The following is a 22,713-nucleotide window of genomic DNA, read 5'->3' on the forward strand; positions in this document are numbered from 1 at the left end:
AGTGTAAACACTAAACAATCCATTACATAATCATCCCTGTTCATGTTTTATGCAGGTAAATGTATAGAGGAAAAGAAAGATGGGAAAAAGGAAAAGGAAAGAAAAAAAAACCCAAAAGATTTCAAGATGAATTTTAAAAGGTTGCCAGGTGTGTGGCTCACACCTGTAATCCCAGCACTTAGGGAGGCCAAGGCAGGCTGATTGCTTGAGCTCAGGAGTCTGAGACCAGCCTGGCCAAAATAGCAAAGCCCCGTCTCTATTAAAAGCACATAAAAATTAGCGGGGTGTGGTGGCATGGGCCTGTAGTCCCAGCTATGCAGGACGCTGATGTGGAAGGATCACTTGAGGCTGGGAGGTGGAGGTTGCAGTGAGCTGAGATTGCACCACTGCACTCCAGCCTTGGTGATAGAGCAAGATTCTGTCTAAAAAAATAAAAGTTACACACTATTATAACTTGAGAAGACACAATGATCAATTTGGGACTGTTCCATGTCAGACTTCAGAGAAGGATAAGGCATAAATCTCTGATCCAAAGCAGTCAGGTAAAGCTACTGAAATAATTATCTTGACCATAATTAGTGACAGAAGTTCAAATGTAAACTGAGTGCTCCACATACCCTTCCTGAAGTCAAGTGACCACAATGAGGCACTAGACAGCCAGGGGACTGGTGTACGCAAATCACCATTTAACATATTTGCTGATTTAGGTCTCACAAAAATGAGATGAAGAGGAAGAAAATGGGAGGGCTATATATAAAGTGTTTTGTTCATTTATTGCATCCCAAGAAACCAGCTTTTAAAGCATGGCCTTCAAGAGTGCTTACTTTGGGATCATGTGGTTGAGGGAAGAAACATGCTTTCAGAGCAAGTGAATTAGTTATAATCCAGGGACCATCTGCATGAACAAAGGTGTGAAGGCAAGAAATTAAACAGCATATTTGGAAGACATGTGCATCACAGTATTAAAATGAAACCATTTCAATCTTGAATAGGCCCCAAACAACAGATAATGTACTACATTCTCAAATGAGGCACAAGGGCACCTTACACAAGGGGGTAGTGGAAAACTATTTTCAACCTTGAGTTACATCCACCTTCAATCATCTTCCATGTTCAAAGAGTAGATATGAAAAGGATTTTTGCTGAGAGTAACCAGTTTGTTGTGAGTTGCAAACCCCATTCTACTTCTCTGCTTACTTCCCTGCAGGGAAAGGGGCTTCAAGGCATGCTGATCCTTTATCTCAGGTCTATGGAAAATACGTTACAACTGAAAAGACTCTGAAGGGCACGTAAGTCTGATTTAAACAACAGTCAAGGCCAAGAAGTACGCCTACTATCTCCCAACAGTATATAAAGGCAACACAGTGGAGTGGTTGCAAGCACAGACTCCAGAACCACAATGCTAGCTTTGCATGCTGGTGCTATTTTTACCTGTGTGGCCTTAGGCAAGTCATTAAACAAACCCTCTGTATCTTAATATATTCAGCGGTATAATAAATGTAACACAACACACCTCATAGAGTTCTGAGGATTAAATGATCTAACACGTTAAGCGTTTAGAATAGTAACTAGCAACATAATCAATGCTACAGAAACATTAGTTGCTGCTGCTACTAACATTACTATCAAAGACCTTTTCTTCCTGGACAGGCCAGAAACCACAGCCAGCAAATGAAGAAGAGTGAAAGAAGAACGCTGGGGAGGAGAGAGAGGAGGCAAACCACACCCAAGTCTTCAACTGCAGGCCTATAGTAGGCCTGAGGTGGGAAAAGAGGGAAAGCTTTCACTCTAAGTTTATTAGTTCTTGAAAAGATTGTTGGTATTTCCTGAAAGTGATCAGAACAGTTATTAAGACTTACTCTCCAGGAAGCTGGAGGGAGAACTCCACAGAACAAATAAAATGGCTCAAGAATACCTCCTATAAGTCATGCCTGTTCACATATACGGTACGAATTCTGATCTACTTAGAAGTACGGGATGAGAAGAAGGTGATGATGAGGAAATACATTCCATACCATGTATTTATCACATGCATTTCCCAATATGTCTGCGGAAACTCAGGCCCAAGATATGCTCCCCAACACAAACTTATATGGACAAATATATTTTGGATACACAGACATACTTCATCTTCTTGCACTTTGCTTTATTAAACTTTGCAGATATTGTCTTTTTTACAAATTGGAAATTTGTGGCAACCCTGCGTCAGCAAGTCTACTGGTGCCAGTTTCCACCAGCTTGTGCTCACTTCACGTTTGTGTCACACTTTGGTAATTCTTGCAGTATTTCAAACTTTTTCATTATAATTATATCTGTTATGGTGATCTGTGATCAGTAATCTTTGATGTTACTACTGTAATTGTTTTGGGGTGCCACAAACTGCACCCATGTAAGACAGAGAACTTAATGTTGTGTGCGTTATGACTGATATACCCACTAGTTAGTCCCCCATCTCTCTCCTCCTCCTCAGGTATCCCTATTCCATGAAAAACAAGGATACTGAAATTAGACCAATTAATAACCCTACAATGGCCTCTAAATGACTATGTGAAAGTAAGAGTTGCACATTTCTCACTTTGTTTTTTTTATGTTTTGAGACAGAATTTTGCTCTGTCACCCAGGCTAGAGTGCAGTGACACAATCTTGGCTCACTGCAACCTCCACCTCCCAGATTCAAGCAACTCTCCTTTCAGCTTCCAGAGTAGCTTGAATTACAGGTGTGCACCACAAACCCCAGTTAATTTTTGTAGTTTTAGTAGAGGGGGGGGTTTCACCATGTTGGCCAGCCTGGTCTCGAACTCCTGACCTCAAGTGATCCACCTATCTCACGTTTTTCACTTTAAATGAAATGCTAGAAATTATTGAGTTTAGTGAGGAAGGCATGTTGAGAGCTCAGAGAGCGCCTGAAAGCTAGACCTTTTATACCAAACAGCTAGCCAAGCTGTGATAGCAAAGTACATATTCTTAAAGGAAATTAAAAGTGCTACTCCAGTGCACGCACAAATGATGAGAAAGTAAAACAGCCTTATTGCTGACGTGGAGAAAGTTTGCCTGGTGTGGACAGAAGACGATACCAACCACAATATTCCTTGAAATCAAAGCCCAATCCAGGGCAAGGCCATTAACTCTCTTCAATTCTATGAAGGCTGACAGGGATGAGGAAGCTGCAGAAGAAAAGCTGGAAGCTAGCAGAGGTTGATTCATGAGGTTGAAGGAAAGAAGCCATCTCCATAACATAACAGTGCAAGGTGAAGCCGCAAGTGCTGAGGTTGAAGCTGCAACAAGTTATCCAGAAGAGCTAGCTAAGATCACTGATGAAGATGGCTACACTAAACAACAGGTTTTCAATGTAGACAACACAGCCTTACACTGGAAAGAGCCTTTCACGGCTAGAGAGAAGTCAATGCCTGGCTTCAAAGCTTCAAAGGACAGGATGCCTCTCTTGTAAGTGGCTAATGCAGCTGGTAACTTAACTGGAAGCCAATATTCATTTACTATTCTGAAAATCCTAGACCCCTTAATGATTAGGCTCAATCTATTCTGCCGTGCTCTATAAGTGAAACAACACAGCCTGATGACAGCACATCTACTTACAGCATGGATTACTGCATGTTTTAAAAGCCCACTGTTGAGACCTACTGCTTACAAGATTGTGTTCAGTATATTACTGCTTTCCAACAGTGCATCTCGTCATTGAGGAGCTGTGATAAGGAGGTACATGATTGATGTTGCTTTCACGGCTGCTAATATAACATCCATTCTGCAGCCTACAGATCAGGGAGTCATTTTGATTTTCAAGTCTTATTATTTAAGAAATACATTTCAAAAGGCTATAGCTGCCACAGATTCTGCTGATGGATCTGCACAAAGCAAAGTGAAAACTTTCTGGAAAAGATTCATCACTCTAGATGCCATTAAGACTGAGATTCATGGGAGGAGGTCAAAATATCAACATTAACAGGAGTTTGGACGAAACTGATTCCAGCCTTCATGATGACTTCAAGACCTTCTTGGAGGAACTAACTACAGCTGTGTTGGAAACTGCAAGAGAACTAGAATTCAAAATGGAGGAGCCTGAATTGCTGCAATCTCATGATAAAACTTGAACAGATAAGTAGTGGATAAGCAAAGACGGTGGTTTCTTGAGATGGAGTCTACTCCTGGTGAAGAAACTAGGAACACTGTTGAAATGACAATAAAGGATTTAGAAAACTACATAAACCTTGTTGATAAAGCAGTGGCAGGGTTTGAGAGGATCAACTCCAATTTAAAAAATTTTAATTAAAACTTTTTTTAGCTGGGCACAGTGCCTCACCCTATAATCCCAGTACTTTAGGAGGCTGAGGTGGGTGGATGGCTTGAGCTCAAGAGTTCAAGACCAGCCTGGTTACAGGGTGAAACACCATCTATACAAAAAATACAAAACTTAGCTTGGTGTGGTGTCACATGCCTGTAGTTCCAGCTACTCGGGAGGCTGAGGCTGGAGGATTGCATGAGCTTGGGAAGCAGAGGTTACAGTGAGCTGATATCAAGCCACTGTACACCAGACTGGGTGACAGAGTGAGACCCTGCCTCTAAAACAAATTCAGAAAAGCTGGCAGAGGTTGGTTGGTTCATGAGGTTGAAGGAAAAAAGCCATCTTCATAACATAAAAGTGCAAGGTAAAGCTGCAAGTGCTAATGTCAAAGCTGCAAGTTATCCAGAAGAGCTAGGTAAGATCACAATTTTTTTTTAGAGGCAGGGTCTCACTCTGTCACCCAGGCTGGAGTACAGTGGCATGATCATGGCTCACTGTGTAGCCTTGAACTCCTAGGGTCAAGCAATCCTCTTGTCTTAGCCACCCAAGTATCTAGGACTACGGGGTGTACCACCATGCCTGGCTAATTTTTACTTTTTTTTTTTTTTTTTGGTAGAGATGGGGGTGTCCCTATGTTGCCCAGGCTGGTCTCGAACTCCTGGCCTCAGCATCCCAAAGTGCTGAGATTACAGGTTTGAACTACTATACCCAGCAATCAACTAATTTTGAAAGAAGTTCTTCTGAAAGTAACATGCTATCAAACAGCATCATACGCTGTAGAGAAATCCTTGTGAAGGCTGGGCACAGTGGCTCACGCCTGTAATCCCAGCACTCTGGCACTTTGGGAGGCCCAGGCAGGGGGACTGCCTGAGGTCAGGAGTTCGAGACCAACCTGGACAACATGGTGAAACCCCATTTCTACCAAAAATACAAAAAATTAGCCGGGTGTAGTGGCAAGCACCTGTAATCCCAGTTACTCGGGAGGCTGAGGCAGAATTGCTTGAACCTGGGAGGTGGAGGTTGCAGTGGGCCAAGATCATGCCATGCACTCCAGTCTGGGTGACAGAGTGAGACTCTGTCTTAAAAAAAAAAAAAAAAAAAAAAAAAAAATCCTCATGAAAGAAAGATCCAGGAGGCTGGGTGCAGGGGTTCATGACTGTAATCCCAGCACTTTGGGAGGCTGAGGCAGGAAGACTATGTGAGCCCCAGGAGCTCAATGCAATGGAGTGAGACCCACCTCTAATTAAACAAAAACAAAAACAAAACCAGGGGGTAGAGCAGGGTAGGGGAAGAAAGATTCAACCCATGTGTCAAACTTCATCACTGTCTTATTAAACAACTGCCACATCTCCAGTCTTCAGTGACCACCATCCAGATCAGTGGCAGCCATCAACATCAAGGCAAGACCTTCCACCAACAAAAAGATTATGACTTGCTGAAAGCTCAGATTGCTAGAATTTTTCAGCAATGAAGTATTTTTTAAATATTTGAAAAATTTGTCAAGTATAGTGGCATGCAGCTGTAATCCCAGCTACTCAGGAGGTTAAGGTGGGAAGATCCCTTGACTCCAACCTGGGCAACACAGCAAGACCCTGTCTCAAATTTTATTTTATTTTGAGACAGTCTCACTCTGTCACCCAGGCTGGAGTACAGTGGCACAATCTTGGCTCACTGCAACCTCTGCCTCCCGGGTTCAAGCAATTCTCCTGCTTCAGCCTCCCGAGTAGTTGGGAATACAGGCACCAGACCCTACGCCTGGCTAATATTTTGTACTTTTAGTAGAGATGCGGTTTCACCATGTTGGCCAGGCTGGTCTCGAACTCCTGACCTCAAGTGATCCACCTGACTTAGCCTCCCAAAGCGCTGGGATTACAGGTGTGAGCCACCAGTCCCGGCCTCAAATTTTAAAAAAGAGAGAATAAAAAAGAAAAAGTCATATATCATACTAGACAGTTCAAAAACCACAACATATAACCTGAAGTTTTTATAAGTTAGATAAGTCTCTTTAAAAAAAATCTCGCCAGGCACAGTGGCTCATGCCTGTAATCCCAGCACTTTGGGAGGCCAAAGCGGGTGGATCACCTGAGGTCAGGAGTTCAAGACCAGACTGGCCAACACAGTGAAACCCCAACTCTACTAAAAATACAAAAAAATTAGCTGGGTATAGGGGTGGGTGCCTGTAATCCCAGCTGCTCAGGAGGCTGAGGCAGAATAGCTTGAACCTGTGAGGCGGAGGTTGCGGTGAGCCAAGATCACACTACTGTACTCCAGCCTAGTGTCAGAGTGAGACTCCGTCTCAAAAAAAAAAAAAAAAAAAAAAGGGTATGAGGATTCTGATTTCTCCACATCCTCACCAACACTTGTTATTATCCAACTTTGATTCTAGCCATCCTAGTGGATGTGAAGTGGTATGTCACTGTAGTTTTAATTTACACTTCCCTGATAACTAACAATATTGAGCATCTTCATGTGCTTACCGGACATTCGTATATCTTCCTTTGGGTCCACCTGGAGCTCTGCCCATTGGGTTGTCTTTTTGTTACTGAGTTGTCAGAGTTCTTTATATATACTAGATGTGAGTTGCTTATCAGAGAAATGGTTTGCAAATATTTTCTCTCATTCTGTGGGTTGTCTTTTATGATGGTGTCCTTTGAAGCATAGAAGGTTTTAATTTTTATGAAGTTCAGTGTTTTTCTTTTGCTGTTCATGCTTTTGGTATGACATCTACAAATTCCTTGCCAAATACAAAGTCATGAAGATTTACTAATACGTTTTTTTTTTTTCAAGGAGTTTTAAAGTTTCAGGTCTTTAATCCATTTTGAGTTATTTTTTGTATATTGTCCCACCTTGTTCTTTTGCATGTAGCTATCCAGTTGTCCCAGCACCATCTGTTAAAAAGTGTATTCTTTTACCACTGAAAGATCTTGGCATCCTTGTTGGAAATCACTTGAACACAAATGGGTTTATATCTGGACTCTCTATTCCACTGATTTATATGTCCTTGTGCCAGTACCACAATGCTTTAATTACTGTTGTTTTGCAGTAAATTTTGAAGTCAAGAAGCTGAGTACTCCTATTTTGTCCTTTTTCAGTACTATTTTGGCTATTCTGGGTCCCCTGCAACTCCATATTAATTTCAGAATCAGACTGTCAATCTTTACAAAGTCAGCTAGGATTCTAATGGGAACTGCATTGAATTTATAGATTAGTTTGGAGAATACTGCTATCTTTACAATGCTGAATCTTCTGATCCGTGAACATGGGGTGTTTTTCCACTTATTTAGTCTTTAATTTCTTTCAGCAATGTTGTAAGTTTTCAGAGTATGAGTTTTTCTTTGTTAAATTTATTCTTTTGACGTCACCATGAATAAAATCATTTTCTTAATTTTTTCTTTTTTTCAGACAAGAGTCTCACTCTGCTGCCCAGGCTGGAGTGCACTGGTATGATCATGGCTCACTGAAGCCTTGATCTGCTGGGCTCAACTGATCCCTGCCCCTCAGTCTCCTGAGTAGCTGGGACTATGGGCATGGGCCACCAACAAGCCTGGGTAATTTTTGTATTTTCTGTAGAGATGGGGTTTTGACACATTGCCCAGGCTGGTCTCAAACTCCTGGACTCAAGCAATCCACCCACCTTGACCTCCCAAACTGCTAGGATTACAGGCATGAGCCACTGAATCCAGCCTGTTTTCTTAATTTAATGCTTCACTGCAAATGTATAATAAGACAACTGATGTTTGTATACTGGTTTTATATTCTGCAACCTTGTTCAACTTGTTTATTAGTCCTATACTCTTTTTTTTTTTTTTTTTTTGAGACGGAGTCTCGTTCTGTTGCCCAGGCTGGAGTGCAGCGGCGCGATCTCGGCTCACTGCAAGCTCCGCCTCCCAGGTTCATGCTATTCTCCTGCCTCAGCCTCCTGAGTAGCTAGGACAACAGGCGCCCGCCACCACACCTAGCTAATTTTTTTGTGTTTTTAGTAGAGATGGGGTTTCACCGTGTTAGCCAGGATGATCTCTATCTTCTGACCTCGCAATCCGCCCACCTCAGTCTCCCAAAGTGCTGGGATTACAAGCGTGAGCCACCGCGCCCGGCAGTCCTACACTTTTTAAATGAATTCCTTATGATTTTCTATAAACAGGTTGCATATCCCTTATCCAAAATGCTTGGGGGCCAGGTGTGGTACTTTACAAAAGTATGTGGCAATTAAGCTATAGAAGTCCAATTCCTAAAGCTCTTACTTTACTTCACAACTGATCAAGTGATAGTAATTACCAAACCTCCGCTAAGGTCTCTTTTAAGGACCCTGAATGAAGCCGGTCAAGAACAGGGCTTCAGCCCGAGTGCAGTGGCTTATGCTTGTAATGCCAGCACTTTGGGAAGCTAAGGGGGGCAGATGGCTTGAGCTCAGGAATTTAAGACCAGCCTGGGCAATATGGTAAAAATCCATCTCTACAAAGAAATACAAAAATTAGCCAGGTGTGGTAGTGTGTGCTTGTAGTCCCAGCTACTTGGGGGACTGAGGCAGAAGGATTGCTTGAGCCTGGGAGGTCGAGGCTGCAGTGAGCCCAGACTGAGCCACTGCATTCCAGCCTAGGTCAAAGAGTGAGACCCTGTCTCAAAATAATAATAATAATAAAGAAATAATAAGAATAAGGCTTCAGATGGCAGCTCTATAAATTATCAGTTTTTGGAGATACAGAGAGTTATAGAAAATTTCTGCTCTGATATAGTCAATATTACATTAAGTGTCTCTAGGGGAATCACATGCCAGACTATGGAGTGTGACTCTGGGACTGGTATTATCTCATACTACAACTATTACTACTAATGGCTTAACTGTTATGTTAGAGACTAAAAAAAATAAAGGATGAATGAACACATTGAAAAAGAGGCAATATTTTAAAACACTCAAATAGAATGAAAAAATTTGAATTTTAGAGCTTAAAGGGCAAACAGATTATTTTATGGCTCAGGAAATGTAGTTTAGCTCAACAAGTGCCAGTGGGAGCCAATGAGGGTTCTTCCTTTCCGAAGTATGGAGCAAAGCCATGTCCTTTGAGTTTGAACTGGTGGAGCCAACAGTTCCTCACTAGTCTCTTTACTAAGCAGTTTTTGGTTTTCACAAAAATCTTTGCTTTTTAATTTCTTCTCTGTATTTTTCATTCTTTAGTATTTCCTCCATAGTAGGTGGAGTCATTCCTGCTCTCTCTTTTTTTTTTTTTTTTTTTGGTGAGACGGAGTTTCACTCTTGTTAGCCAGGCTGCAGTGCTGTGGTGTAATCTCAGCTCACTGCAACCTCCGCTTCCCAGGTTCAAGTGATTCTCCTGCCTCAGCCTCCTGAGTAGCTGGGACTACAAGCACGTGCCACCATGACTGGCTAATTTTTCTATCTTTAGTAGAGACAGGGTTTCACCATGTTGGCCAGTTGGTCTCAAACTCCTGACCTCAGGTGATCTATGCCTGCCTTGGCCTCTCAAAGTGCTGGGATTACAGGCATGAGCTACTACACCCAGCCTGTTTCTTGTTCTTCTGATCCAAGCTTCCCATTTTGTTGGACTATCCCCTACTTCACAGTCTTTTATATTTGTTGCTTCTACAGTTCTTTTCTCTTGAATAGTTTGTCCTCACCTCTCCAGTTCTTGTACTCTGGGATAGACTAGTACTTGTTCCCAAACCAGTTCATGCCCACATGCTCCTTCACTTCTTTTGACAGTGATCTCCACAAGGCACAGAACAAATTCTGAGAGCAACCCATGCTATCCACCCTGCTCTCAGCATTGCTAGCAGCCAGTCTGCAGCAGGGGGTAATGCTCCAGCCACTGATCCAGCCCCCCTATAAGTGTATTCTTTTTAGTGATTTGATAATAGTGTAAGAATAATTGTTTCTATAAAAGAACAACTGTTCTTATTAGAATGAAAATCTTACTACTTCTAAAACTCATATTTGATCTGTTCAAACCAGTAAATCAACTATCCCAAAAGTGGCAAACTACACAACTAAAAAGATTGATGTGGAAAAATGTTATGACTCATTACAGTAAATTCCTTTCTAAATTATCAGACTGAGAGGAAATCAGGCAAATTCTGTAACAAAATGATCTTTAAAACAATGAAAAAATTACCAATGGGCCAGAATATTAAAAGCTGAGTCCTTAGCTTTAGTTATTTGCTGCCTTGACAGACATTAGCCTATTCTGATTATCTGAATATCCCAGTAAAATACACACTTGTCGACCTGTAAATGTATTTTAAAAATTACAATAAACTTTAAAAAATCTATTAATTTGAATATTCTCTGAAACTTACTACCTGAAAATTTCCCAATAAAGTATACCTCACACCATAACTACTCAATTCCTATTAAGGTTTCTAATTCTAGATCTGCCACAGACACTCTCGGTATCCCTGTCCCTACAGAAGATCGCTACAAGGATAAATACATTTGAATCTTTTGACACATTACTAAGCATTAATTAAAAGAATTACAGTCTTTTCAAATTACCCAAAACTCAGTAACAGATTTCTTCACCTCATGCATAATTAGGCTTTATTCAAGTATTTCACATTCAATTCAATTATCAATGAATGTATTAATATTGCCTGGAGACAGCATGTACACTAGGTAGAGCAACAACTTTTTAGTTCAGACAGACCTGCACGTTAATCATGGTTATACAACTGTAGTGGCTGGATGACCTTAAACAAGGGAGCTTTCTGAGGACCATGATACAGATTAAATGAGACGAGTCTGCGTAAAGTGCCCAGTGCCTAGCACAGACTGTTTACATAAGAATATGGTGATTAACAGATAAGATATCATTATTGACAGATCTCTGACTCTTATCACCTTTGACTAAAATCTCAGTAATATCCTTCTGAATGTCAATTTTGGGCTTCTACTGTCCAGCTAGAGTGCCAGACAATTCCATCTGAATGTGTTCGCCATTTTGCAAATTCAATGTCTGAAAACAAATTCAAATTATTTCCCAACTAACATACCACTAAAGAATTTCTTAATCTGTTAATCATGGATACCTTCAATTGCTCAGGCACCCATAGCTTAAAATCTAGTACTAATTTTTGATTCTCCATGCCCCATCCCTCACCTCCCATCAAAACTGGGTATGATCTCTCAGGCACTCTCCCTTCACAGCCAAGTTTATAAAAATTACAGATACTCCCCACTGATAAATATTTATCACAAATCAAAGTCATTTCCCAGAGCAAGAGTGTTAATTACGCTCATTACCAAGAGATGATAATAATGGTCTTGTGTGGTCATGTAAGTCTTAGCTCTCTAGTCTTCATTAGTTTTTTCTCTGTGCTTAGTTTTGAGGTATGAATATTATTAAATCCAGCATGTTCAATAAGCACAAAAACAGTAAGAATGGTGAAAGTATTAACAAAGAGAGGTGTTGGAAATAAAAGGCAGAGATATATTAATAAATAATGAGAAAGCTGCTGCTCCCATAAATGGGATCAATATTAAACAGAATGAATGACTCTGAAGTACTTACAACAAATTCTGCAACATATGAAGATGATATACCTACATGATAACTGATAATAAAAGATGGGGAAAAAATGATCGGAGAAATGGAAAAACTTTGGAGTATGTGGTTAGAGTGGCATTAACACTAGACAGCGGATTTTAAACTTGAATCTCAGGCCTCTTTATACTCTTAAAAGTTATTGAGAACCCAAAAGAGCTTTTGCTTTATATGAACTATATCTAAAAATATTTACCATATTATAAATTAAAACTTAGAAATTTAAAAAATTATTCATCTAAAAATAACAGTAAGTCTGTTACATTTTAAGACAACATAGTTTTCAAAAAACTAAATTTTCTCAGACCAAAAAAAAAAAAAAAAACCAAAAAGGCAAGAGTAGCACTGAGTGTGGTTTACTGGAAATCAGCTGAATTCTCATATGTGTTAAGTCTGTTACAGTATCGCATTTCAGTTGAGCGCAGCGGCTCACGCCTGTAATCCCAGCACTTTGGGAGGCCGAGGCAGGCAGATCACCTGAGGTCAGGAGTTTGAGACCAGCCTGGCCAACATGGTAAAACCCTCATCTCTACCAAAAACACAAATATTAGCCCGGCGTGGTGGCGCATACCCGTAGTACCAGCTACTTGGGAGGCCGAGGCAGGAGAATCCCTTGAACCTGGGAGGTAGGGGTTGCAGTGAGCTGAGATCATGCCACTGTACTCCAGCCTGGGCGACAGAGCAAGACTCTGTCTCAAACAAAATTAAAAAAAAAAAAATCACATTTCAAGTAGGTAGCCTCTGGAAAACTCCGTTGTATATCTAAGAATAAGAATGAAAAATGGCAAGTAACGTCTTAAAACATTGCTAGAAGATTGTTTTGATCTCATGTACTCTCTAAAAGGTTCTGGGAATCCCCAGGGAGAGTGCCCAGACTACATTAACCACTGCTTTCAAGTTTAATGTTAAAAATCAGGACTGGGCCTGTGTGCAGTGGCTCATGCCTGTAATCCCAGGACTTTGGGTGACCGAGGCGGGCAGATCACCTGAGGTCAGGTGTTCGAGATCAGCCTGCTCAACATGGCAAAACCCTGTCTCTACTAAAAATACAAAAATTAGCTGGGCATGGTGACACACACCTGTAATCCCAGCTACTCGGGAGGCTGAGGCATGAGAATTGCTTGAACCTGGGAGGCGGAGGTTGCAGAGAACTGAGATCACACCACTGCACTTCAGCCTGGGCGACAGAGTGAGACTCCGTCTCCAAAAAAAAAAAGGACATGGTTAGGAATTTGTAGACAAGAATTTAAGACTAAGCAAGGTGAATGGACTGCTATTTAAATAAACCACAGAAAGATAGCTCCACATCTGCAAGATTCTACCAAATCTGCAAACCAAAAACTAGTAAAACAATGTGATGTGGAAAATGCTCAAGAGGTCTGTTTTGCCACTTGTCACTGAAGGTGGATGAGTTTAATATTTGTGTATTTAAGGCAGGGGTCCCTACCTGAACAAATCCGCAATGTAGATATAAAAAATTTAGGTGACTGGGCATGGTGGCTCATGCCTGTAATCCCAGCACTCTGGGAGGCCGAGGCAGGTGTGTTACCTGAGGTCAGGAGTTCAAGACTAGCCTGGCCAACACGGTGACACCCCGTCTCTACTAAAAATACAAAAATTAGGCACAGTGACGCGTGCCTGTAATCCCAGCCACTCAGGAGGCTGAGGCAGGAGAACTGCTTGAACTCGGAGGCGGAGGTTGCAGTGAGCCGAGATCATGCCACTATACTCCAGCTCCAGGGTGACAGAGCAAGACTCCAGCTCGACCAAAAAAAAAAAAAAAATTCTTTTAGGTAAAAGATGATGGTCAAGAGAATGTTTATCTGGCCAAGAAAAATAGAACGTGCTGGGCAGCTTCAGAAGTTAGGTTTCCTTGCAGACAAAAAAAAAAAAAAAAAAAGTGGGGCAGAGGGAGGGGGGCATACAAAACAAGCCAATTAAGCTTTCATATCTGGAATGAAGGCCTAGAATTATGGGGCTCATTCTGTTACCACAGGAGAGCCAGCCTACGGATGGCAAAGCAAGAACTTAGGTCCTCAAGGATATCAAGGATATCACTGAATTGCTAATTTAACCAACTTTGAGGCTGTTTTTTGTTTTAAATAAATGTCTGTATTGTTTCAGTCACCTGATTCAAGGTTTTCTGATAACATAAATTGAATACCCTCATACCACGTCCCATAGGTATTTCAGCAGGTCCCAAGTGAATTCATTATCGTCTCTCAAAAATGTATTCTTCTTTTTCAAGTACTAATGACAGTACAACTCCAAAAAGCTAAAACCCCCAAACGTCCATGTTCTAATCCCTTGAATTTGTGAAAGATAACTTTATGGCTTTGCAGATCCCAGATTACCCAGGTGGGCCCTAAATACAGTCACAAGTCTCCTTATAGAAGGAAGGCAGATGGAAACTTGGCACACACAGGAGAAGGTGAAAGGTGGGGAAGAGAAGGTGGCGTGGTAATGTAAAGACTGCAGTGATGAATGATATGGTCACAAGATGAATGCCTGCAGCCCACATAAGCTGGAAGAGGAAAGGAGTGGTTTCTCCCCTAGATCCTTTGGAGGGAAGGAGTACTTGCCAACATCTTGATCTCAACCCAGTTATGATAATTTCAAGCTTCTGTGAGAAAATTAATGTGTTGTTTTAAGCTCTCTAATTTGTCATAATTAATTACAACAGCCACAGAAAACTAATACAATTTCTCTTCCCCTTTTCCTCCTAACACAGACCTGGTCACCAAGACCTATTTCACAAATCCATCCCTTCCTTTCTCCACTGTCGCTGACTTGGACTACTGAAACAGCATCCTGATTGATCTCCTTGCCTTCAGTCTCACTGGCCTTATATTAATCTTTTTTTTTTTTTTTTTTTGAGACGGAGTCTTGCTCTGTAGTCCGGGCTGGACTGCAGTGGCTGGATCTCAGCTCACTGCAAGCTCCGCCTCCCGGGTTTACGCCATTCTCCTGCCTCAGCCTCCGGAGTAGCTGGGACTACAGGCGCCCGCCACCTCACCCGGCTAGTTTTTGTATTTTTAGTAGAGACGGGGTTTCACCGTGTTAGCCAGGATGGTCTCGATCTCCTGACCTCGTGATCCGCCCGTCTCGGCCTCCCAAAGTGCTGGGATTACAGGCTTGAGCCACCGCGCCCGGCGCCTTATATTAATCTTTACCATTATTTAAACTGTCTCTAAAATACAATTATCTGAGTCCAGACACTTATTAGCTCACAGCTGGATAATCACGCTGAACTATCAACAGTACTTGGTACTTTTCAGCACTATCCTACACCCTATCACATCTGATATGGACTGATTTAAATATATAAAATCCTTGAGATCTGGCAGAACCATTATTATCTCCCATTATATTGATGGGGAAATTGAGGTTCAGAGAATTAAATGACTTGGCTAAGGTTACAGGGCTAGTAACAGCAACTTATATCCTGATAGTAAACTTTCTCGCTATTTTACAATCTATTATGCTTTTAGATACTTTAGGCTGGTGTCTCTCCCTCCCTGCTCTGCAAAATGAACTCTCTGCCCTCAACTGGTTTTGACTCTTCATTTTCCATATATATCATACATAATCCCACTTCCCCAGCTCTGGTCCCTTTTCGGAATTCCCTCCTCACTGATCTCCACAGGTCAAATTCTGTTTTATTTTGTTTTCCCTTCTAACCTAAATGTCAGCAAAGCCTTTTTTTTTTTTTTTTTTGAGACAGAGTCTCATTTTGTCGCCCAGGCTGGAGTGCAGTGGCACAAACTCGGCTCACTGCAACCTCCGCCTCCCGGGTTCAAGTGATTCTCATGCCTCAGCTTCCTGAGTAGCTGGGATTATAGGTGTGCGCCACCATTCCCGGCTAATTTTTGTATTTTTAGTACAGACAGGGTTTCACCATGTTGGCCAGGCTGGTCTCGAACTCCTGACCTCATGATCCGCCCACTTCAGCCTCCCAAAGTGCTGGGATTACAGGTGTGAGGCACTGTGCCCAGCCAGCCTTCCATTTTGATGCCACTTTCAGACGTACTTTCAAATATATTCTTTGGATCTTAAAATCTTAATGAAACTAAAGATGAGAAAAATAAAGATTAGAGAAAATATGGGCTAACAGGGACTCAAATTCAAAGCCTCTGACTTTAATTAAATCCTATTCTCATTTTATTATTAAACCAAGCTGTCTTTCTCTACACTGAACTCTGGTGGTAGTTCTATTTGGACCCACAGATCCTGTGTTTGATATCATATCAATTTAGGTTTACCAGGGTATTTGCTCTGTCTCTCCAAGGATTATTCCAATATATTTATGGAATCAATCACATCTGTACTCCCAGCACAGGTTCTTTAAAAATCACTTTATGAGTGCTTTCCTGATATAATTCATGTATAATAAACTGCATAGAGTACAATTTGATGAGTTATGACATATATATCACCACCACCATCAAGATAAGGAATATTGCCACAATTTCTGTAAGTTTCTCTGCAATCTCGCCTTCCTGTCCTTGCCAGGAATTATCCATGTGCTTTTCACTTTAGTAGTTCCATTTTCTAGAATTTTATATAAATGGGATTATATAGCACGTACTCTTTTTTTCAGGCTTCTTTCATGGACATAATTATTCTGAGATTCATCCATGCTGTTGAGCGTAAGGATTTTTGTTCTTTTTATTGTTGAATACTATTCCATCGCATGGATGTAACACAATCTGTTTTATCATTAATTGCTGATAGACTTAAGTTGTTTGAAGTTGGGCTATTACAAATAAAGCTGCTGTGCACATTTGTGTACAAGATTTGTGTGGACAAACCAGCAGCAGATGTTCTTAATTATTTGTTTCTGTAACATTTATGTGTTATACTCTTAATATTCCTTATTATATTGCAGTGATTCCATAAAAAAAGTCACTACTCTATTCACCAGTATATTTTACATACAAGTGATCAGTAAGCAGTTTACAGATTTTGCTCACCCATGGGCCTAATGGGACTTGACAGACAAGGCTGAGTCCTGTCCATATTCTATAACCGCCTAAAAGAGTGCATACACTGGTATGCAACAAGATCATAAGAAAAAAATTAAAAATTAAAAAAATAGAAATAAAAGAGTGTGCACTGAAAAATCACTGAGTAAATGTTCTTGATTTATGGTGCTTATGTTTGGGAGAAGTATATTGTTCTTTTAGGTTCAGTCACATTATGATTAAAAGCTTAATTGCAAATGGCAAACAAAATATATAAATTAGTATTTTAAGAGTGCAACATACACAACATACAAATGTTTTGTAGGAAACCTGTTAAAACAATTGATTTAAGAATGGAAGAATCACAGCACAATGTAGAAACTTCATGTTAAACTTACATGGAAAATGTATACATGTGTACTTGAACTAGTGAAAATTACAACTCAACCACCCCACCAAAAGTTATTAAAATGTTTCTCATTATTAAGAGTCTTTTTTTCTTTACAAATATAGCAGTACCTCATATTTTATATTTTGCTCTAAACCTGTCACTCTTATCAATCTAAGTAAATGTCTATTTTTTCCCATGATACGAACCAAGTTTTTAGATTGGATTCACACGAGAACTCATATTTGGGAACATGCTTTTTCTTTTTCTGAACAGTAATGAAAATGTTTTGTGATCTTTATTTCACATTAGTTTACTTCCCTTAAGTGTTTTTTACGTTTTCAGGGAGAATTGCAAATGGACTACCTTGTCTGAGTTTAAAAAGATAATCTTAGGCCTCGAACAGTGGCTCATGCCTACAATCCCAACACGTTGAGAGGTCAAGGGAGGAAGCTCCTTTGAGCCTAGGAGTTCAAGACCAGCTGAGGCAACACAGAGAGACCTTGTCTCTACTAAAAAAAATTTTTTTTTAATTAGCTAAGTGTGGTGCCGTGCACCTGTAGTACCAGCTAGACAGGAGGCTGAGTGAGGCAGGAGGATCACTTGAGCCTGGAAGCTCAAGACTACAGTGAGCTGCGATTTCACCACTGCACTCCAGCCTGGATGACAGCAAGATCTTGTATCAAAAAAAAGACCATTTGGCCGGGCATGGTGGCTCACGCCTGTAATCTCAGCACTTTGGAAGGCCAAGGCAGGTGGATCACCTGAGGTCAGGAGTTTGAGACCAGCCTGGCCAACATGATGAAACTCCATCTCTACTACTACTACTACTACTACTACTAATAAAATAATTAGCTGGGGATGGTGGTGCATGCCTGTAATATCAGCTACTTGGGAGGCAGAGGCAGGAGAATCGGTTGAACGTGGGAGGCAGAGGTTGCAGTGGGCCGAGACTGCATCATTGCACTCCAGCCTAGGCAACAAGAGCGAAATTCCAACTCAAAAAATAAAAAAATAAAAAACAAACAAACATTTTATAACTAGTCATTTTTCAATGAAACAAAGATTCTAATCATTTTACTCTATGAATAAGCCCTTTCTATTTCAGATATTTGAAAAAGTAATGGAGAGTTATCAATAAATCAATTAATTCAGAAACATTAAACGATTAGAATTTCCTCTCCTTGCTGGTAGTCACCAAGTCATGCTGATTGTTACTTTCTACATCAAGGGAAGATAAATTAATATATATTGAGTAACTCCCACCAAGTGTCTTTATCTCACTCTGGACTCACAAATTCACAAACCTGGTAAAAGGATATTTAAAATCCAGTTATAGGCCAGGCACGGTAACTCACGCCTGTAATCCCAGCACTTTGTGGGGCCGATGGGTGGATCTCCTGAGGCCAGCAGTTTGAGACCCCGTCTCTACTAAAAATACAAAAATTAGCTGGGTGTGGTGGTGCACGCCTGTAACCCCAGCTACTACTCGGGAGGCTGGGGCACAAGAATTCTTGAACCTGGGGGGCAGAAGTTGCAGTGAGCTGAGATCACACCACTGCACTCCAGCCTGGGCAACAGAGAGAGACTCTGTCTTAAAAAAATAAAAATAAAAATAAATCCAGTTTTAAAGGAGAAGACAGAAAATCAGATTAAATTGTCCACAGCCCTTTAGCTAAGTAACAAAACCAGGATTTACACAAAGGTCTATATGACACCCCCCCCCAAAAAAATCTTCATTTCCCAGTTATTTTTCCCCACCCCATTATGCTGTCATTTATAATAACTTAACCCATTTATGCCAGAGGTTGCAATTATTTGAATTTTTGCAATCAGACCTTAGCGGTGACCTTCAGCAGGATAGAAATAACTCCCACATGCTTAGAGTTCCAATAATGGAACGGTAGGCATAAATGGGTTAATCACAGTACTTAAGGGATATCTGCTATTCACATCATATTATTGTATCTAGAAAGAAAGACTGAATAGAAGACCTATCTATCTTATTCATCCATGTGGCTCCTTACATGAGCAAGTAAAATTCAAGTCAGTTTTAGTCAACTAGCATTTAAAGAGCTCCTTGTTTTCCCTAAAGAGTTTTTAAGTGTCCACACCAAGCACTCAAGAGTTCAACTGCATATATGCTTTAAAATATGTACACAAGTGGAAGTAACATCAGCCTCGAGAACTGAGTAGCTGTACTGTGTGGCGTCATGGTCTAGGCACTTCTTGGACAGCAATGTCTCACCTGCCAAAGAAACACTCCTGCGCAAGAAGATCAAGAAGCAGAAACTCAAATTGCGGCACCAGAACCTAAAGTTGCAGGGGCCTCAAATCTGATCGTCAGAAACTCAAAATGGAGATGTGTCTGAAGAAAAAATGAGAGGTAGAAAGGTTAAAAAATCAAAAAACCCTATGAATGTGGGCTTATCAGAAGCTCAAAATGGAGACGTGTCTCAAGAAGCAGTGGAAAATATAAAAGCTAAAAAATCTCCCCAGAAATCCACCATATTAACCAATGGAGAAGCAGCAATGCAGTCTCCCAATTCAAAGAGAAAAACAGTGAATGATGCTGGGACTGATACAAAAAAAGCAAAAACTTAAAACAGAAGAATCTGAAGAAGAAAGTGCTGAGACTCCTAAAGAAACAGAAAATAACGTGGAGAAGCCAGATAATGATGACAACAGTGAGGTGCCCAGCCTACCCCTGGGACAGGAACGTTTGAGGATACTTCATTTGCCTCTCTATATAATCTTGTCAATGAAAACACTCTGAAGTTTAAAAAAAAAAAAAAAGGGTTTTACAAACATGACTGAAATTCAGCATAAAAGTATCAGACCAATTCTGGAAGGCAGGGATCTTCTAGCAGCTGCAAAAACAGGCAGTGGTAAAACCCTGGCTTTTCTCATCCCTGCAGTTGAACCCATTGTTAAAATTCATGCCCAGGAATGCATTGGGAGTCCTTGTTCTCTCACCTACTAGAGAACTAGCCATGTAAACTTTTGGTGTTCTTAAGGAGCCAATGACTCACCACGTGCATACCTATGGGTTGATAATGGGTGGCAGTAACAGATGTGCTGAAGCACAGAAACTTGCTAATGAGATTAACATCATTGTGGCCACACCATGTCGCCTGCTGTACCATATGCAGAATATCCCAGGGTTTATGTATAAAATCTGCAGTGTCTGGTTATTGATGAAGCCAATCGTATCTTGGATGTTGGGTCTGAAGAGGAATTAAAGCAAATATTTAAACTTTTGCCAACACGTAGACACACTATGCTGTTTTCTGCCACCCAAACTTGAAAAGTTGAAGGCCTGGCAAGGATTTCTCTGAAAAAGGACCATTTTATGTTAGTGTTGATGATGATAAAGCTAATGCAACAGTGGATGGTCTGGAGCAGGGATATGTTGTTTGTCCTTCTGGAAAGAGATTCCTTCTGCTCTTTACATTCCTTAAGAAGAACTGAAAGAAGCAGCTCATGGTCTTCTTTTCATCTTGTATGTCCGTGAAATACCACTAAGAGTTGCTCAACTACACTGATTTGCCCGTCTTGGCCATTCATGGAAACCAAAAGCAAAATAAATGTACAACCACATTCTTCCAGTTCTGCAATGCAGATTTGGGAACACTATTGTGTACGGATGTGGCACCAAGAGGACTGGACATTCCTGAAGTTGAATGGATTGTTCACTATGACCATCTGGATGACACTAAGGAATATATTCATCATGTGGGTAGAACAGCCAGAGGCCTAAATGGAAGAATGCATGCCTTGACCATTTTGGGCCCAGAATTCGGTTTTCTTCGCTACTTGAAAGAATCCAAGGTTCCATTAAGTGAATTTGACTTTTCCTGGTCTAAAATTTCTGACACTCAGTCTCAGCTTGAAAAATTGATTGAAAAGAATTACTTTCTTCATAAGTCAGCCCAGGAAGCATTTAAGTCATACATACGAGCCTATGATTCCCATTCTCTGAAACAGATCTTTAATGTAAATAACTTAAATTTGCTTCAAGTTGCTCTGTCATTTGGTTTCAAGGTGCCTCCCTTTGTTGACCTGAACGTCAACGACAATGAAGGCAAGCAGAAAAAGCGAGGAGGTGGTGGTGGATTTGGCTACCAGAAAACCAAGAAAGTTGAGAAGTCCAAAATCTTTAAACACATTAGCAAAAAATCATCTGACAGCAGGCAGTTCCCTCACTGAACACATGCCTTTCTTTTATCTTGAATAACTGTTCTAAAATGAATTTTTTTCCCCTTGATTTAACAAGATTTTTGTAGCCTTTAGAATTTAAACTTATCTAACAAGAGTATAAATTGACTTGGGTTGCAAGCACTGAGTACTGTATTTTTGGGATATAAAACAGGTCTTAATTTTCTTGGTTGCCCAAGGGCAGAGCAAGAATATCTGGTCTTTCTTGTGATTATATAATATTTTAATTTTAAATATCCCTCCCTCATACACACAAATGTATGCTACTGTTTTAATATAATTAAATTTTTGTATCTTTTAAAAAAATATGCACACAAGCACAGTGGCTTTCTCCAACTTACCTCTGCACAAGCAGTTAACTTTATATATGTCTTGGTATGGGTTGAATTGGGTTCCCTAAAAAGATACGTTGAGATCCTGAACCCCAGTGCCTCAGAATGGGACCTAATCAGGGAAATGGGGTCTTTAGAGGTAATCAAGTTCAAGGGAGATCATGAAGGTGTCCTCGTATAAAGGGGACATTTGTAGACAGACATGCACATAGGGAGGATGCCCCATAAAGACTGGAGTTGTGCTGCCACAAGCCAAGGCACTACCAGAAGCTAAAAGAGAGACGTGGAACAAGAGATGCTTTCCTCATGGTCCTCAGGAGGAACCAACCCCACCTATGCCTGATTTCGAACTTCTAGCCTCCACAACTATGAGACAAAAATTTCTGTTAACCGCCACCTACTTTGTCATAGTTTGTTATGTTACCCTAGCAAACTAACACATGTTGCTTTTCAAAGTAATGTAAAAATTAAAAACATTTTAATAAACTAAATGTTTTGACTAAAAGGCACAGATTGTCAGAAGAGATAAAAGCATTCTCAAATTTTTTTTTTTAATAAGAAACCCACTTTAAATAAAAAGACAGATAGATATGGAAGAATATATATCATGCAAACAGTATGTACAAGAAAGCTGGAGTTGGCTTACTTTAACACCAGACAAAGCAGACTAAAGACAAAGTATTACCAAAGATAGAGGTGAGTAATAAAAAATGAGTATGCTGGCCGGGCGCAGTGGCTCAAGCCTGTAATCCCAGTACTTTGGGAGGCCGAGGCGGGCGGATCACAAGGTCAGGCGTTCAAGACCCGCCTGGCCAACATGGTGAAACCCCGTCTCTACTAACAAAATACAAAAAAAAATTAGCCAGGCGTAGTGGCGCTCACCTGTAATCCCAGTTATTCAAGAGGCTGAGGCAGAAGAATCGCTTGAACCCAGGAGTCAGAGGTTGCAGTGAGCCAAGAT

The 22,713-nt window shown here is 40.7% G+C and overlaps 1 protein-coding gene and 1 pseudogene across 10 annotated transcripts in view; one reads left to right on the forward strand and one right to left on the reverse strand.

Annotated features, from left to right (window-relative positions):
• Window positions 1–22,713, reverse strand: part of ZBTB44 (zinc finger and BTB domain containing 44) — a 91,919-nt gene that overhangs the window by 51,717 nt on the left and 17,489 nt on the right. The gene's annotated exons all lie outside the window — the stretch shown is intronic.
• Window positions 19,442–21,411, forward strand: LOC103248833 (ATP-dependent RNA helicase DDX18 pseudogene; annotated as a pseudogene).

The sequence above is a fragment of the Chlorocebus sabaeus genome, chromosome 1 (assembly GCF_047675955.1).
Source record: "Chlorocebus sabaeus isolate Y175 chromosome 1, mChlSab1.0.hap1, whole genome shotgun sequence".
Classification (NCBI taxonomy): domain Eukaryota; kingdom Metazoa; phylum Chordata; class Mammalia; order Primates; family Cercopithecidae; genus Chlorocebus; species Chlorocebus sabaeus.